Below are 18,511 nucleotides of genomic sequence, written 5' to 3'. Positions count from 1 at the left end.
TGATGGCAGGGGGTCCTCGCTTTTTCATCTGTGTGACCCCGAGGAGGAGAGTTATTTTAAAGGCAAACAAGGAGACCTAAACAATGCCAAGATGTTGACACCAGTGGCTCCAGAGGTTTTATTTATTGCCTGTTGGTAACCGTCGACCGAGCGTCAGGATGCTCCGGGGGCTGGTGACAGACGAAACGAGGCAGAGGGACAAGAAGTGAAACAACTGGGACATGTGTAATTTTTCCTTCCTGCTCACTCCCTGCCCTCACTGGTGACATCACCCACAATGTCGGTTTTTCACTTCTTGGCAGCGTCTTCCAATCTTTCACTCCCATTCCCAGGGCAGGAGCCCCTCCTGCAGACTTGTGTCCCTTGGTCTCCTCATGGCAGAGGCAACGTGTCTGCCCAGCCCTGTGGGACAGAGGAAATTCCTTCCCTCCAGGTCTTTGCACCCACAGAGAAGCCAGCACCCCTGTGCAGGTCCCAGGCTTGCAGACCCACATCCACGAGATCCATGCAATATTTAGCCATTCTTCCTCCATTTGTCACTTTGAAGTCCTTCCCTAGGGGATCCACGTCCCTTTGTACCCCCCAGTGCATGGCAAAGAGGAGCATTTGCCCCAGCAGATGTGAACAAAAACCATGGGAAAGTTTGGATCTTCCCAGCTCAGGGCACATCCTCAATCCTGCTCCCACAGCCTCCTGGTGGCACAGCCCAGCTCAGCCCACACAATTTGTCACAGGAATTTGAATGTTTGGGGCTGCAGGGTTGGAGGAGATCAGACGCAAAACTGAGGTCTGGGACAACCAGACCCTACAGCTGACCAGGGGCTCCCCCCAGAGCAGGCATGTCCCACCCCTCCTAGTTCCATCCATCTGCCCACTTTCTGTGCCAACAGCAGCTCTGTCACCTTCAGAGAACAATCTTTACTTCTCTTTCCCAAACGTTTCTCAGCCCCCTTGGTGCTTCCTCCCCTTCCAAGACATGGGGTGTATTTGCTCTCCTGCCGGTCTCCTGGTGGCTTGAGGACAATTCTTCTGTTTACTGCTGTTGTACAGCTGCCTCAGAGCTATCAATTGCCTTTGTTCAAAGGTTGCCTGCCCAGATGATTTTACAACGTGGCTACAATGATTTGCTCCATTTTGCACTTTAAACTGATGCCACGGTGATTTCTACCATGTCAGCGAGCGAGTAATGAAGCACTTGAGCCTATAAACACATGTTGTTCTTGTTTATGGTCATATTAATAGCACAATAAAATCATTGCTCACCCAAGCAGCTGCTTAAAAAAAAAAATAGTTTGTTTCTTTTAGGTTTCTGCATGGAAAATGGAAAGTTGTGGTTTCATGTCTGCCGGACCCCCAAAGCCCCAGACTCCCTAATGGGGTGTCATTTATGCTGGAGCACAGAACCATCATTTTTCCTGTGCTGCACAGAGAAATGTTCAGCACAACTTGTGTGGCAGCTCAGCTGCTCTCTGGGCTCTGCCTGAGCTGCAAATACCACCCAGCTGGTGAGGGGTTTGAGTGTTCCTTGCCCGAGCCTTGGGGACACAGCCCCCAGGAGAAGCTGAGCACCAGGTCTCTGGTTTGGCTGCTTTGTGCCAGCTGGGAACCCCCCGCCATGGTTCTGGGGGATGGGGGACATCAAACCTCCTGTCCTTGGTCCTGTGGTTGAAAAGTCTGTGAAGCATTATGTGGATCCAAGAGATTTCTCCTGGAAAGAAAGTGGAAGCCAGGTACAGCAGTGCTCTAGGGAATGAAGGGGTTTTTATCTCTCTGTTGCTGGTTTTTATCTCTCTGGAAGTGATAGGTGATACGCAAAGGTAAATTTAATGTTCCTTCCCATTCCCTGTCCACTGGTTCACCGCTCCTCTCCAATGTTTTGGGGATTTTTTGCCAAGTTGATGTCGTGTGCCAGCCAGGAAAAAAACTCACGTTGCTTTCCAGGTCAATGTGCTGCAGTAATTAAATATCCAGGCTATTTACTTGTGCAGCAGCTAGAGCAGAGCTGAATATTCAATCTCACCATTGTATGCATAGAAGAAGAAAACAAACAGCACCAGTCCTTTAATCACATCAGGTGGTCCTTCCTGGAGAAAGCTTTGTGGCCAGGGGTTGGTAGGAGGTGGTGTCCCCAAGAATTTCTTCTGTTCAGTATCAAATTTACATAGAATACACTTAATGACGAGCAATAACACCTTCAGCAAAGTGATTTTATTTCAAAGAAGTCCCTCCTCAAAGGGAAGCTTGTTGAGAAGCACATTCCAGAAAGGCTCTTGTTAAAGGGAGTTTTTCCTCATCCAGCTGTCTTTTCTGAAAAACAGAAATTCCATGTTCGAGTAAAACTTCTACTCAAGAGCACCCTCACAGGTAACGTGTCAGGGATACAGCAGGTGCTAAGAAGAAGGATGGGGAGAAGTTTTGGGCAGTTTTTATGGTCAAACTTGGCAAAAAGCATCTTCACCTACAGTCTTCTGATGCCCTGGGACTGCTGGGGTTTGCCAGCCTTTCCTCTGTTGTTGCAGGCTCTCCTTAACATCATTGGGAAATGCATTAATATTGGAATTTCAAGAAAGATTTTATAGCAAGCATTTCCACAGCAGTGTTAAATGTGGCCAACAGCAGACCTTGATCATTGTGCTGTTTGAAAATTTTGGAGGCTGAGCTGCTTCCAGGGCCAATTTCTGAGCTGGTGCAAGGTAATCCTCCTCAGCAACTCTTCCATAGATACAATTAGCCTCAAAAAGGGGATGCTATTTGCATTTCCTGATGACCTAAAAGAAAACAGCAGGAAGTAGGAAAATTTTATCCTCTAAGTAGAAGATTCCATCTTGGTTTGAGTATAAAACTAGTTGTTTCATGCCTGGGAAAGCTTTGAAAGCCCTTGTATTGGGAATGAGTGCAAATAAGCACACATGGGGGGACAACTGGATAGAAAACAGCAAAGTAAGATGCTTCTTATAATTTTTCCTCCAAACCAAGCAAAGGGCTCCAAGCAAGCACTGGTAGAAACTTCCAGCTCTTGCTCCAGTTTCACCTGTGCTCACATTTCCCTTCCCTAGGGAAAGGCATGGGACTGACCCTTCTGTGGGACCACCTGAGAGCCTGTTGGGAGGAAAAGAGAAGTGGGCACAGACAGGACGAGGAGCAGGGCCCTTGTGTCACTGTCATTGCAGGTGTTGGTGTCATTCCTGCCATCTGCCCCCTCCTTGCTTGCAGTAAAGAACAGCTCCAGCTCATGAAACGAGAGGAAATGATGAGAATTTAGCCCCAGGAGCTCACTGTGACCCCTGACTGAGGGGTGTTGAAGGTCCTTGTAGTGCTGTGGCCTCAGCCAGAGGGTTGGGACACACTGCTGGAGACCCCACCCCTCGTGCATGAGCAGGACTAAGGTGAGTGCCAGGGTGGAATGGGTGTTAATCATTTACCCCTGGAGGCTGTAACAGACACTCCGTGTGTGTCTGTAGGGACCTGCAGCAGGAATGCTCAACAGGGAAGCTGCTGCTCAAAGGGCACCTGAGAGTGGCCTTTTGGGGAGGCAGTTGATTCAGATCCACCTTTGTTTGCTTTGTGGGAGCACGTTTCCTGTGCTGTGGGTGCTCTGTCACTGGCAAGGCCACCACTGCCTGGGGGCTGCAGGGTGATTGCCACTCCTGAGCCTGACCTTGACATCTTTCCTCGCTGATTAACAATGTCACAGCACCAAACAGGAGCAGGGCACTTACAGGGAAGGTGATAGCTACTGGTGAGTCAGGAATGATGGTGGTGTTGGAGCCACACTCCATGGGAATGGCTTTGGAAACTTTGTAAGCTGGCTTTTCTGCTGTGCTAAAGCATTTTTAACAAATTAGGTCATCATGGATATAATATGTATATATTTCTTATTAAATAATGCAGATATAACAACAAGCCAAGATTTGGGATTGAGTTGGCATCCAGGTGCAGCTGAACATGTTGCCATCACCTTCCTTCAGGAGGAAAAAATTATAAATACAGCTGTCATTCTTCCATCTCTGCATTCATCCCAGCCAATAGCAACCCAGAACTTCCTGTCTTCGGCTTGGGTTTCTTCAGTTCATGCCCCAAACCAGGCTTTGCCCCAGAGGAAATCCTTCCTCTGTGCAGAGGTGCCAGAAGGGTCTTGGAGCTCCATGGGAGTCTGTAGAAAGCCCATGGTAAAAACAAACAGCAGAGGGACATAACATCATTCCTGAGTGTGTTTCTCTCTTGGTCCATTGCAGAGCTTGCTCCTAAATCCAACCTTGTATCCAGAGAAAAGGGTCGGTGAGCAGGAGCCTGGTGTGCCAGCTCTGCCCTGTGCTCTGCACTCAGGTCTGTGGGTCACAGGACAGTCCCAACACATGAAAGATCCCTCACTGGAATGATCCCTCACCTTCTCTGGAAGGAGGCTGAGGACCCAGCAAAGCTCTTCCAGAAGCATCTCTCCCAGAAGGAGATTTGGTCCATCAGTATTCCTGCAGCAGGCTTTGCCGCATGCCCAGGACTGATTGACAGTGGTTTGAGCTTTACTTTTAAGTCATGCAGCTTTGCCTCATATTAACACACAGCTAGAGAGGATTTAGCAATTTAAAATATTAATAATGAGTAGTTCATTTCTGAGCAGACAGCTTAATACCAGTGTTCCTCCTCGGACAGGCTGTGCTCTGAGGTCACTGACTCTGACCTTGCTGCTTGCCCTCACCTCCTGACAAGAATGCAGAGCTGTGTTCCCCCTTTCCCTGCTCTGTGGGGTGCCCTGGACACTCCAATTTCAGGGACAGTGACCCCTTTGTGGTGCTAATGGCACCAAACCTGGGGAGAGAAGAGCCACACCCGCCCCATCACCTCCAGGTCACAAAGCTGGGAGAGTGCAGGAGCACCCTGGGGTGCTCATGGGTGCTGAACCTGCCCTTGTTTCCTACCCCTGCAAATTTTAGACATATCTAAACCAAAATGCAAACAGGACTTTTATAAATTACTGCTTTACAGCATTTTGGGACAGCCAGGGCAGGCTGGAGACACCACAACTGCCTTGAGATGTTGGCACCTTCTCCTCAGGGGCTCCAGGTTTCAGAAGATCTCTGCTCACACAAAATGTTTTCTTAAACTTTTTGAACCCTCTGGTTGCTCTGAAATGTAGATACCTCTTCACGTTTCTTGGCTTGCTTTGCCTTTGTGGCTTGGTTGGTGCCCCACCAATCATTTTGGCCACAGTGGTGTCAATGAGGCTTGGAACATAACCACAAAATCAGACACATCTGGAGAAAGTTGAGAGAGGTCACTGGAGATGGAGCTGGTTTTGGTTTTTAAAGGCAGCCTGGATAAAGGGTAACCAAACCCTCTTCCACTTGCAAGAGGCAAAAGCCAAAAATAAAACCACAATAGCATCCACAGTCTCTAAAATAGCTGGCTTCCACTCCTGTAATTAAATTTAGTTTTGATTTTTCAAAGAGCAACTGGCTAAAGATCAGTCCCTAATTTATGGCAAATTGGTTTGGATAAAACAAAAAATCTACTTACCTCTTAATCAGAAAACAAATCCAAACAAAACCAGTATCTGATCTGAGGTTTATAAGCTTTTTTTAAACTCAGTATTTAAGTGCTTCTGAATGTCTCACTGAAACCCAAAACTAGGAGTAAAAAAAAAAAAAAAAAGAAGTCAGGGAGAAATTCCTGTGATTTCTCAGTCTTGCTCAGAAGCAGGAAATCTGGGGACTTCCTCAGAAGGTTTCTTGGGAGACTGACATACTTTTCATTACCACTGATGCCTTTTATTGAAGTGCACAATTGGTCTGCAGAAAATACAAGACAAAGGTTTGGGTTATTTCTCCCTCCTGAGCCAGGCTGCCCAAATGTGGTAGCTCATTAAGCATGTTCTGCTCCTGCTAATTGCCAGGTCAGGTCTAGGCTTCAGTGTGGAGTTATCCTTGGAGTGGAGGCTTATCTCAGGAGCTTCCTGAGTCTGCTGAATTGAATGAAAGTCTCACCAGGAAAAGTGGTTTGTTTTGCTTTTAGTTTGTTTTGTAAGAAAGCTGAGAATTTCCCTTCCCAGCCAAGGCTGAACTGACCATAGGAAGCTCACAAATTTCAACTTTGGATCATCAGGCACTCTGGACTCCAGAAGTGCTGAATTCCTTTTTACAAATTATGGCTGTGCATTTCCAGTCCTCCACTGAAATCATTAATTCTGTTCTAATTTGGAAAGAGACTGTGAATATGCTGATTTCCTTCCTTTCCCCAGAGAGATTTTTGGTCAAACAGAGGTAAAATGTTTAAACTCTGTCCGACTTTCAAGCTTGGCTCCCCATTTTTAACCCTGTCGTTATGAGGGCACTTTCTGGTGTCATCTTCATGTCAGAAGTCATCTGCCACATCCACATTTCATCAGCGACTGGAGCTGGGATGTCATGAGGCAAAGTGACCTGGAAAAGGTTCAGCAGGAGGTCAGTGGCAGAAATGGCCCTGCTTTCTTGGCTCTAGATTTTGTTGCGGAATTGGGGTAAAACCAATCCATATGATAAAGTTTGGATTGTGTCTGGGAAGTGAAACCACTGCTAGGGGACAGTGGGTTTGTCCTGCTGAGGGACCTGACCCCACAAACCCATCCTAGAGTGGAGCTGAGCTGCTGTTGGGGATCCTGGCCACCCCTGCCAGCATCCAGCTGCAGTTCCCCAAAGGCTGGCAAAATCTTCCTAAAAAAGGTAATTTCAGGCTGAAAAGCAACACAGCTTCGCCATTTCAGACCAAAAAGGGATTTTTGGGGAGTGTGGGGGAATAAACTAAATTTGGAAAACACTTAACCAAGTTGTCTTAACTTAACAACAGCTTTTATTAGATTGCACTTGTCCAATGAGATTAATGAACGTTTTCCTTTGAAACTCTGGGAGTCTTTCCTAGACACTGGGAATAAGTAGGTTCCTTCAAATGTTCTGCTTCCTACAGGATTTACTGGTGAAAGATTTAATACAATTCAGCACAAACATTTTAACCTTTCCATCTAAAACGCTGAATTCAACCGTTTCCTGAATGTGTATAATTTAAAGGCTCGTGTTTTCCTGTGTCATGCTCTCTGAAGCATTTTATGTCGCCTTGCTCCTATTGACTCTTTTAAGAAAACACTGCAGGAGTATACAGTCACTTTCAGATAACTCAGATTGTTTACTTTATGAATGAAGGAGGAAATTGAATACTCAAATAAAGTTATGCATCTAAGTGCCAGGAGCTAACTGCCCTCTTAAATTTGCTTGTCTCCTTGAAAGAGTCTTTAAACACAATTTATGACGTCAAGAGCCTTTCTGGAGTGCTGAGAGGGATCTCCACTGTCTCTGCTATAAATGGATGCTCTCAGCAGCTGCTGGAGTCTGGGCCAGGGACAAACGCTGGGCTTTGAGGAGCTCCTGTGCTCCCATTGTTCTGTGTGGGGTGCAAATAAGCAGAGGCTGCTGTTTTGATTGAATTATTTAATACAGACTGTGGAAAATAAAGGGAAAGAAGGATTTCTAGCATCATCTACCCACCGTCACACTAAACTTTAATATTAGGTTAAGATCTCACCACTGGGGGAGGTGGTGTGTGGCTGCCTATGTGAGCAGTGAGATTTGTTGTCCTGTTTCTCCTGCCCCTGCTTTAGAACTTTAATCTGATTTGTATTTAGGGGTGTAACTCAAACCAGTCCCAAGTTATCCTCGTCTCCATGGTGTCTCAGCACCCAAGGTAATTTTTTTTTCCTTAAAATTGCTGCCAAACAAGATTGAATTTGCACTGAATTAAAAAGTAAGGCAATTCCCCAGGGAATTAACCTTGCAGACTCCCCAGCCTGTTTCTCCACCCCTTTCCTTCAAGAGAATTTCTCTCGGGGTTTCATTCTACTGCACTAATGAAGTGCTACAGTAATGGGAATATGATTGACATGCTAAATGTCCTTCCTTGAGCCAGAGCGATTAGACAAAGATAAACATGGACAGGCACATGTGGCCAGTTTGGCTCTGACAGCTACAGGCAGGGTTTTGGGGGAGGCTTGGGGGATGCCAGGGTGCCAGAGGGACTAAAGTGCAGCCCTCCCAGCAGAGATTTAGTGCTCATAAGCCATCATTTGGCACAGGGCTTTTCCAGGTTCACATCCAAGCACAATTCCTTGACATCTACATCTCTTTATTTACAAAAAGAGGAAAGATTCAGAGTCCCTTTGGGTTCTGTTGGCTGGGATTTGATGGCAGGATGAGGGAACAAGGTGAATTTCATGGATCCCAGTTGGATGTGGGGTTTTTATGGCCTTGTTCTGTTCTCCTCAGCAAAGCCTTGACATGCTCAGAGCAGAGACACCATGGAAACCTGCCTCCTAATGTCCAACATCCTTATCCAGAATCAGGACCAGGGGCCAAACTGTTTCACACAATAACCTTTGAGCCAAGAACTGCCCTCACTGCGGGCATGGAGTGCAGAGATTACCCCTGGATGGATTATTCAGGCGCCTGGGAACCTGGAGTAATTGAGAAATTCTAGGATAAAGAGCAGGAACTCAAATGACATTGTGGCCTGCAGAGTGGGGGAAAGGGTGGATTTGGTGGTTGGACTGATGGACAGAGGCACTGATTTGCATTTAATCTCCTCTTCAGCCCCTCTGCACCTCCCCAGCACAGAGTTGTCCGCATTTCCCACACTCCTTTCTGATGTAAATTTGTGAAGATTTTGGGGTATGAAGAAGACTTGGAGAGATCTGATTATTCCCACGGCTTGCCCTTCTTGCAGAGCACTTTGCACAAGGGCAGTGATTGGGAAGGAGGTGTCCTAGACCTTCCTCTCCCCTCCCAAAGTCACAAATCCCCATCTGAGGGAGGAGCTGGGGGTTTAAGGCAGGTGATCCTCACAGAGGTCACTCACAAGGTCCCACCTCTCCCCAGCATGGGCTGCACCACCAGCAGGAGCTCTATCACACACTAATATTGGATTATGATCGTGAGACTCCACAATGTCACACTGATAAGGGCCAGGGTTTTTCCCTGTATGAGCCTGTTCCATTTTAACACCTAGGTATGTCAAGTGAAGGGAATATTTTCCCTTCTGCATCAGACTCCAACTTTGCCGAGGTTGGTCATGGGAGAGGGTGTGCAAATGTCAGGGAGACATTTGTCTGGCAAGGAGAGCAGTTGTGGGGTGCAGGGTGCTCCAGAGCTGTGGGAAGGGAAGTGGCTGGGAATGGGATAATGTGGATCAAGACGTGGTGAGGATAAGTCTGATTTTCATGACTCATGCTGGCAAGGCTGCCTGGCTCTGTGTTTCAGAGGTTGCTGCAATGTTGCAAAGACAATTAAATCATTAATAGTTACCAGTTTTCCCAAGCTTTTCCAGGCAGTGTTTCTGGAGTGCCTGGTAGACACTTTCAGTCTTGTTTTCTGAGGTTCTACTGAAACAAGCAGGAGCTTGGTGCAGCTTCTGAGGGTCTCTCACATCTCCATTTACACCATCCATCAGTGGCTTCAAAATGTGCCCAAAGGCACATAGGGACCAAGAGTTGATGTTGGAAACATTGTACTGCACTGGCTGAATGAGAAAGCACTTTTTGCAGTCCTAGATAAAAATTCTCACCAGAAAGTGATGATGCAACAGAAATACCCTGGGGACTGAAAAACTTGATGCTGCTTCACTTGAACACAGCCTGCTTGCACAGTCCACCCCCAACCAGGTAATGTTTGAGGAAAGAGAGGTGGGAGTCATGTGAAGGAGGAAAATACAGTAGCAAAAAGCAAATATTCATTTGTAAACTCCACTGTCTGGGGCTGCTCCCATACAGGCAGTGTGATCACCTCCTCCCTCCCTCCAAAACCGAGGGTCCCTGGGGGAGAAGACACAGTGGTACTTGAGGAAGTGCACCAGTTTCCCTTGGGCTGAGCTCTAATTAATGAATTAAAATGCAGAAATGTATCACAGCTTGTGTTCCCTGGTCACTTCCTACTGAACAACCCCTGCAGAACCTCTGCCAGCTCCATGAGCATCCAAGTCAATATGTGCACCAATGTCAGAGGGGACAATAGCAACTAAAAATAGGCAAAGACAGGAATTTGCCTATAATATTTTTAACCTTGTAGGATGGCAAAGTTATATATAGCTAATACAGAAAAATGGATTTTGTTGCTTAAATGAGGAAAACAAAGACTGTGTCTGTTTAGTTGGGTTCAGCATCAGTTAAATTTCAAACCTGACATTTTTTGGCTCTGTACCTGTGTGCACTTCTCCTGGGGCTGTTGTATGGTGTGTGGGTTTCCTGGGGGAGCTGGGGACAAGCATGGATCACATCATAAAGGCACTGAGTGTTAAGTGGGAATTTTATCCCCTGGTCCTGTTTAGCCAAGTAGGGAGGCAGGGCTGGGACTGCAGAGACAGTTTGGGGCTGTGCTGGTGCAGGTGCTGCTGCCTGGTCCCTGGGCAGGGGACCAAGACGTAAGGTGGCTCCTGACATCATCTTTAGCCCTCCAGTCCATGCTGTAAATTTGCCATCTGTGCTGCTCCTTGGAGGGACAAGGAGACAGCAGCAAGCCAAGGCTGCTGCTCTGTCTGCAGGCTGGGACCCAGCAGCGCCTGTGCCCAGCTCACTGTGAGCATTGAACAGCTGCTTGGTAAATGCTCAGAAGGGTAGTTTTCCTCACAGCAGAAAGAGATGAATAAACAGGAAATAAGGGGTTGAGCAACCGTGTTTTTTTTTTTTTTTTAATGTATGTCTATGACAAACTCTGACTTTTAGCAAAGAATGTCTTGATGATAAAGCATTCAGGATTCAGCATCGAATCAAAGACAACTTTGCTATTTAGTTTAATGGGAACATGTTCAAGTCTGTAATCTGCAGCTAGAATTCTGCTTTTTTTTCCCCTGCAGATCCCTTTAATCCTTTAGCAATCGTGTATTTTCCAAAGAGGTTTTCTGTATGTCCCGGGGGTATAAAATCACAGTGGGAAAGAAGTGCTGCTCATAACCTGTGAGAAACCACAATCTGCCTCCCACTCTGTTGGTAACACCCAGTGGATATTTGCCTCCCAGAGATTAGAGGAACAAAGCAAGAAGAGAGCAGCGTTCCATTATGGTGGAGCATATAATATTGTGATTATTACTCATGCCCTCTGTCTAATTAATCATTTGGTGTGTTATTTGAAGGCAAACAGGGCCTTTGGTTCATTATCGCTTATACATACACAGAACTGGAGTCACTTCAGTGCTGTCAGACTTGCTTAATCCCTGCCTGGGTTTTGTACATGTCTGGGTATCTGAATCATGTACATGGCAAATGATCTACTAATATGTTTGCTCCACCAGTTTGTTCATATGGAGCCAAATATATGAAAGCATTCAAACTCCGGAAAGTGCAGATATGGTCCTAATGGGCTTGACAAAGGCACCTAATGTTAAAGGTTATGAAAAAGGGGTTGCTGATGAAATGCTTCTCTTTTTTTGCCTTCTTTTCTTTTCAAGTATTTTGTTTGTGTTTCTTTTATTATTTATATTTTATCTTGCTTGGTGTTTAAACTGGGAAGCAGGAAAGGGGATCAAGAAAAGTCTGAATTCTATGAAAACAGAGGGTGAAACCATCAGTTTAATCTGAAGTAAAGGGTGGCTGCTGATGATGGGTGCTCTGTTGTTGGGCTCCTCCCAAGAGAGGAGCCATCCCCAGTTACCACAGTTACTGGGATGCTGCAGTGGTGGAATAAAACACAATGGCAAAGGTTATCCAGGTGCAGTTATCCTGCCTGCCCACTCCACTGGTGCAGTTGCTTCCATCCTGCCTCACTGCAGGGCAGCACTCAGAAAATCTGGGCCATGAATTTTAAAGTTTAAAGAATCTCTGTATCTTTTTTCCTCACTGCTCATTTGTACGAGAACAGAGCCTGCTTTGAAGCTCTGCACTTGGAAGACTTCACATTAAGACTGTAACATTTTGATTACAAGTGATATAAAATGCAGTTCACTTTATTTCCTAATTAATGACAGTACATAAGGCAACAGTAAACTCAATTGCTTCCAACAGCTTTTTATATTCACTTGGAGGCATTTACAGAAATATGACTCGTGTACCCAGCAAAATCTTCCCTTGACCAGATGTAGAAGGAAAGCAGTTTTATTGGCTCCATGATAATATCACTAAAGAGGAAACAAGCTATAAAAATAATAAAAAAAACACAAGCCACACTGAATTTGAGAGTTGCTAAACTGAAAGATACAGAAACAAATACAGAGAAGATAATAAGGTCTTTTACTGATAGTGCTGTCCTGTGTAAATAACGCAGACACTGAATAAATCCCTCTGCAGTGAGACTCATTAGAAACACGTACATCAGCCCAGAGCAATTACTTTGATGGTTCCCCAGCTGCTTTTCACAATAAATGTCCTCAGACCCACCAAGGCTGGAGTCATTCAGCTTGCTGCACATCCTTGCAGATGTACAGCCATGCTGAAGACGGGGAACTGCCAAGAACTCCCGCTCAGGAATCTTGGGCTCGTTGCTTTATAGAGCGGATTTTAGAAGTGCAGGTCCAGGGGAGCTGATTAAACAAGGCTGTTCAAACAGACAGAGAATGAAGCACTCATTTCCATAAGGAATTAGCATGCCAATGATTATATTGATCCATGGCTGTTCAGAACATAGATACTTTCTTGGGTTTGCATCTGAGGGGTGAGATGCTCCTGAACTGCAATGAAACCCATGAGGATCTGGTCTTTCTAAACATCACACCTGTTCATAAATTACTCTAATCAACACTTTCTTTGCTTGAAAGTAGAGATAATGGAGTTCTGCACACACTGGAACTCCAAGAACTCAGCGGTGGGTTTTCAGAGACAGGATTTGCCTTGCAGAGGTACAGCACAAGCACCCACACTGCAAACCATCTGTCTCCTGGGGGAGCTGCATGAAGTCTAGAGAACTGTTTGGCTGAAAGCCAGCAATGAAATCTAAGTTTCCTAAGGTAATTTTTTTTCCCTTTGGTTTTAAATATTTTGCCTGGGGAATGTCCAATGAAGGAACAAAATAAATGAACATGAAATTAACTACAGCACTTGCAGCACGATAGAAGTGTAATGTAATAACAAACATAAGCTGAAAGCCAGTCAGAGTGAAAATACATACATTGAGGACACTTTTGTCTTTGTATTTGATAGTTTGAAGGTAAGGAGGTGAGTAAATTATAAGAAACACTAAAGAAAGCAGAAACACTAAAGCTGACTCTGAGACATAAAATTTCATGGTTGCATGGGAAAAGGTGAGCAGTGAGAATCAACAATGAGCAAAACATCAAATAAATTTGTGTATCGCTGTTCCTAAGTGACAATAAGCACTTTCTCTCCTCTTGCTGGCACAAGTTTTTTCTTCTCTATACAGGTTTTACAGAGGGATGGGACAAAGCCAGCCCAAAGGCTTTCTCTAGCAGGAATGCAGTGGCTGAATGTCCAGCATCTGAAGGAAATTCTTGCTTTGTCAGGACCATTCTACTGTGACAACAGAAAGAAGGACACTGCCTTTGGCAAGGCAGGAAAATGAGAACTGGAAAGAATGAAAATATATATGGAGAAAAAAAAAAGGAAAGCAAAGAGACATCTAGGATTTTCTAAGATCTCCTTCCCTTGTGAGGGTGCAATCAGAATCAGAACAGATATTTGCTCCAAAGAGTTAATCTTTATTAACTGCCCCAGAATGCCCTTCAGCTGGTGCACAGCCTGGTTCAAAGGTTTTCCAGAAAAACAACATACCATAAACCAAAGGGCAACACTAATTGGAAGCAGTGTAATTCTGAAAACAGCAATACCTTTTTGTGGGTTAATAACCGGAAATTAAATTTCATGTATGTTAGCAAAGCCCATCATAAAGCACCAGGTGAATGAGGGGCACGGGCAATAAGGGCAAGGGTTTGGAGCATGCACAGTCACATCCAGCAGCACCCCCTACTCCTTGGTCACAGCCAATATTCCCAAAGGATTAGTCCTCAGCCTTGAACCCCTTGCTGAAGGAAATGGTTTGCACAATGGGGCTGCTCCTTGCTGCTTTAGTGGTGGAGTCAGGAGTGACATGAACTCAGCTGTCCCCAGAAGCAGAGCTGCTCTGCTCCATGTGCAGTCAGGGCAGCAGCAAAGCGTTGCTGTGACTTGTCCCAGCCCAGTGCTCAGGCTACTGGTGCTGTGAAGGACCTGGCCATCTGCACTGCACGCACAAATTAAAGGCTTGTCTGAACAATTAATGGGGTTTCAATGTTCAAATGTCATGCAATGGAGAGCAGGTACAGGAGCATGCTGGGTCTGGGTTTGTTGCTGATGGTATTGCCTGAAACGGAAACTCAGCTAATATTTGGACTGCAGGGTGTGTGTCTCTTATAAGGAAATGGCTTAATCTGGAAAAGGAGGCAGAAACACAAGGTCAGATCCTCTCTCCTCTGCCCCCATTTCCTCTTCTGGCTGCACTGGCTTCCCCAACACTGCAGAGGAGTCAAGAGATTGATGTCCCCAAGACCAGGCTGTCTCTCTCCAAGGATTCCTGCAGTGCAAAGAAACCACCCCAAGACAGGGCTGTGAGGGGTGGCTGCTGGACAGATCACCTTGAGTTCAGTGACATCTTGCAGATAGCACAGCTCTGAAGAGATGGATCCCATCCAGAAGTTGTCATGACATAATAAAGTTGTCTGTTGGTCAAGCTATGCTGATCACAATTAGTTGGAGATACCCATGGACCATCATCATTCCTGGGAGCTCATTTGTGCATAACCAGAGCTGTGGCCTCAGGCAGGTGTTGTACCTGTGGTGGCAGTTCCTCCACCTGGGCAGTCCCTGCACATCTGTGCTTCTTGACACACTAGAGAAACATTTGCTGCTATTTGATTTATTTCTGGCTCTTGGTGGTTAAGATGAAAAGTGGTGAAGCCTGAAAGCCAGCCTGGGCAAGAGAAAAAGCTTTCCAAGCACACCACAGACTGCAGAAAAGGATGGTGACAACCGAGTGTCCCTGAGGAGGGACAGTCCTTTGCAGCTCTGAACACAAACTCTGCTTACCACAAGCTGCTGCCGCTCAGGGCCTATTTTACTTTTCTCTGTCGCTGTGTTTGAGAGACTTTTTGTCTGAAGGCCTCTCTCCCACTGAACCCATCCATCACCAGTGCTGACAGAGGTTCCTGCTGCCCAAAATGGCCAGGAAGACTCGGTGGAGCCAGAACCTCAGGGGTCAAGTCCAGGTTGTCATGTCTGAGCGAGCGCTGCTGCGGATACACGTGGCCCAGCGTCATGTTTGGAAGGCAGTGGAGGACCAAGAGGGAGGAGAAGGAAGGATAGGATGTAATCTTTCATCCTGAGAGCATGTGGGATGGGAATATTTCATTTTGCTGCTGATGATGGTCTGGCTCCGAGGGGGTGGAGGAAGGGAGTCCCCACCCCAGGCAGGGAGCAGCCGCCCTGGCACCACTCTCCTGCTCGCTATCTTTGTCTGCAGGAAAAATACAAAGGCAGGGAATGCTGGGGACATCAAATTAAACTCAGTGATGCTTCTTGTGTCATCAAAGAGGAGAAGGTCTAAAGGTACAAATGTCCCATGTCAGGGCCGAGATCACTCATGTGAGCAGAGGAGGAAGGCTGTAGGCACAGCACTGAAGTGATGCACACAGAATGAGCTCAGGGTACCCCAGAGCAGCTGCCTCCCAGCTCACCTGATGGGTGCACTGGGCTTCCTTCTTCTCCACCATCTTCCTTTTTGCTTCTGCCAGTACCTCTAGCACCTGTAATTAAATAATACCTGCAGCTGATTTTACCCAGAGCTATTGCCCAAAGCCCCTGCAACACATCCCTTGATACTGCTGCCACAAAATCCCATCTGTTGTTGGGGCTGATCTCTCATGGCCTACCCCAGCTAATGGGGACAGTGACATGCCACAGTCCACCTAAACCCCATAAAGTGATCCTCATTCCATACAATGGTCCCAGAGGCGGGCACCCATTCCCTGGAGCAGGCACTGTGGGTAGTGGTCGTGACCCACTCCCAAATTGCTCTTTACCTGGTCCCATGTCCCTGGAAGAATGCCCTGCTCCCCACAGGGCTGCCTCCTGCCCTGGGAGCAGCCCCAGCCATGCACAGAGCGCATGTTACACTCACATTGTTTCAACACATTTGCTTAATTAGTTTATCAAGAAATGTGTTTGGCCTCGTCTGAGGAAAATGCTGTCTGTCATTCCCAGGCATCCTGCAGGGCCCCGGGGAGCTGACAGATCCTGGCTCCTTCCTATCTCTCCTTAACTCCATTTGCTGGGCCTATTTCCCATTATTTTTTTTTCTTTTCATGTAGCACTCCCTCACCATTTTGGGATCAAAGTACTAGATAACAAAATTATGTCTAAAAGAAGACCATGACAGGTAGGGAAACAATGTAAGAACTGGGAAGATTATTTGGGAAAATGTTAAATCAATGAAAGTGTAGGAACTTGAAATTACTTTTTTATCACTGCAGACAAATTCTCCGTAGATTGGACCCACTTCATACAAGTGGCAATGAATGAAAAATTACTAATTGTGCATAAAATATTAATTCCGTGCTTCCCTCCAGGGAGCAAAGGATGCTCCACCAGTATGGTGTGGCCCAAATGAGAGTGGGCACGTGAGCAGGATATCCCCCAGCCCTGGGCTCAGCTTTGGCAGGACAGGCCTAGGGAAGCTCACTTGTTGAGCTGTACCTGTAGCTATTTATCTGTGCCTGGGGTTACTGGGGTGATGCAGGCTGTCCTGGCTGCTTTAGTGGTTTTGTTGTCATAACAGCTGAGAACTTTAAGTGATTATTCTTATTCTAATCCTTCCCATGGTTCCTGATGACAGTTTTGGATGTATCTCATGTTGTTTCCTGTTGCTTTATAGCCATCTTCTATCAAATTAAATTATTAACATGGGGTTTTTTCATGTGTAGAACATAATCCTAGGGCTGTGTGACAGTGAGGAAATCAGCTCTGGTGGGTAGTAACCTACTGCAGCTGATCTTCTGGTCTCTGGCAGCCAGTTAATTACTGTTTGGCAAAGCCCCCTGGTGTCTTAACTGAGGTTTAATGGGCTTAATGCCCTTTTTCCAGCCTCAGACCCAGTGAGTTGCTGTCAGCCCTGTGATCCTTGCACAGCAGCCAGCTCATTACCTGACATTGTCACAACCAGAGCAACTCTACTGCTCTGGGCAGGGCTGGGGAAAGAGACCTCTGAAGAGAGGGAACTCAAAAACCAGTTATTGTCTTGGTGGGCTTGATGCAGATGTGTCTGTTCTGAAATGATGGGATTTGACTTTTGCAACCTGCAGAAAAAAGCAGTACTACATTTTTAACTCCTGGTAGTCATCCTACTCTGTTAAACTAAACCAAAATAGCTCTGGTTAGGGGGAAAAAACTTATTCAGTTCAGTGCTTGCAAGAGGAACACAGGATGTGTTTTCAGACTAGTTCTCTTTTCCAGATATGCTGGCAGCCCAATGTCAAATCCCTGCCCAGCAGTAGTGGGGTGTAGAAAAACATCTTTAACTGCTCTGTTAGAGTCTTAATTGCACTGATGGGTGTACTCTGTGATAACTCACAGTGCAGTGGCAGCTCTGTTGCCTTTGTCCAACCAATCCTGCTTGTGCTGACACCAGTGCCCTGGGGTTGTGCATGGGACAGGTGAAGCTGGGTCTGTCCCCTGAGTCCCAAGTCAGACGGGGGACACTATAACCCATCCCTGTGGACAGGGCTATCCTTCCCTTTGCTCAAGAAGGGTGAAGTTCCATTTTCCTGGCTGGGCTGAGGCACTGCAGCCCCGTTATCACCTGTGGGACAGGGCCAGGGCAGGCGGTGCCGGGTGACGCTGGCCAGGCCCAGCCAGCATGGCCCAGATGGAGCTGGGTCTGTCCCCTGTGTCCCAAGTCAGACAGGGGACACTATAACCCATCCCTGTGGACAGGGCTGTCCTCCCCTTTGCTCAGGGTGGGTGAAGTTCCCTTTTCCTGGCTGGGCTGAGGCGCTGCAGCCCCGTTATCACCCGTGGGACAGGGCCAGGGCAGGCGGTGCCGGGTGACGCTGGCCAGGCCCAGCTGGCACGGCCCAGGCACGCAGGGCTCCACTCCAAAAGCTCCACCACACAGAAACACAGCTCCCGCTGCCAAGGGACAGCAGTGCCACTCAGCTCGGGGACAGCAGGCCCTTGCAGTGTGACAGCCACTTCAGCAGTCAGTCCGGCAACGCTCTGTGGAAACAAAAGGTGTCTCCATGCCAGGAGGACTGTCTTCACTCCCAGAGGAATACATCAGATGTCTGGCAATTCCTGGGAGCCTTCCTCAATGAAAACATGAGGGAATGGGAGTGATGAGTTGCACAGCAGTGTCCTCTAAAGTTCAAGGCATGCTGGCTAAATATATGTCACATTCCTATAGCTCTTGCCAGGGTAAAGGCTGTACAAGCTACATCCAAAGTCTGCTTTCCTTCTCCCTCAAAAGTCCCTCTAGATCCAAAGCTATCTGAGCCACTTACACCCTGGATTTTTTTTGCTTCTCAGGCA

This window comes from Passer montanus, unplaced genomic scaffold (genome assembly GCF_014805655.1).
Source record: "Passer montanus isolate IOZ18808 unplaced genomic scaffold, ASM1480565v1 scaffold41, whole genome shotgun sequence".
In the NCBI taxonomy this organism is placed as follows: domain Eukaryota; kingdom Metazoa; phylum Chordata; class Aves; order Passeriformes; family Passeridae; genus Passer; species Passer montanus.
Note: the sequence above shows the minus strand (reverse complement) of the source record.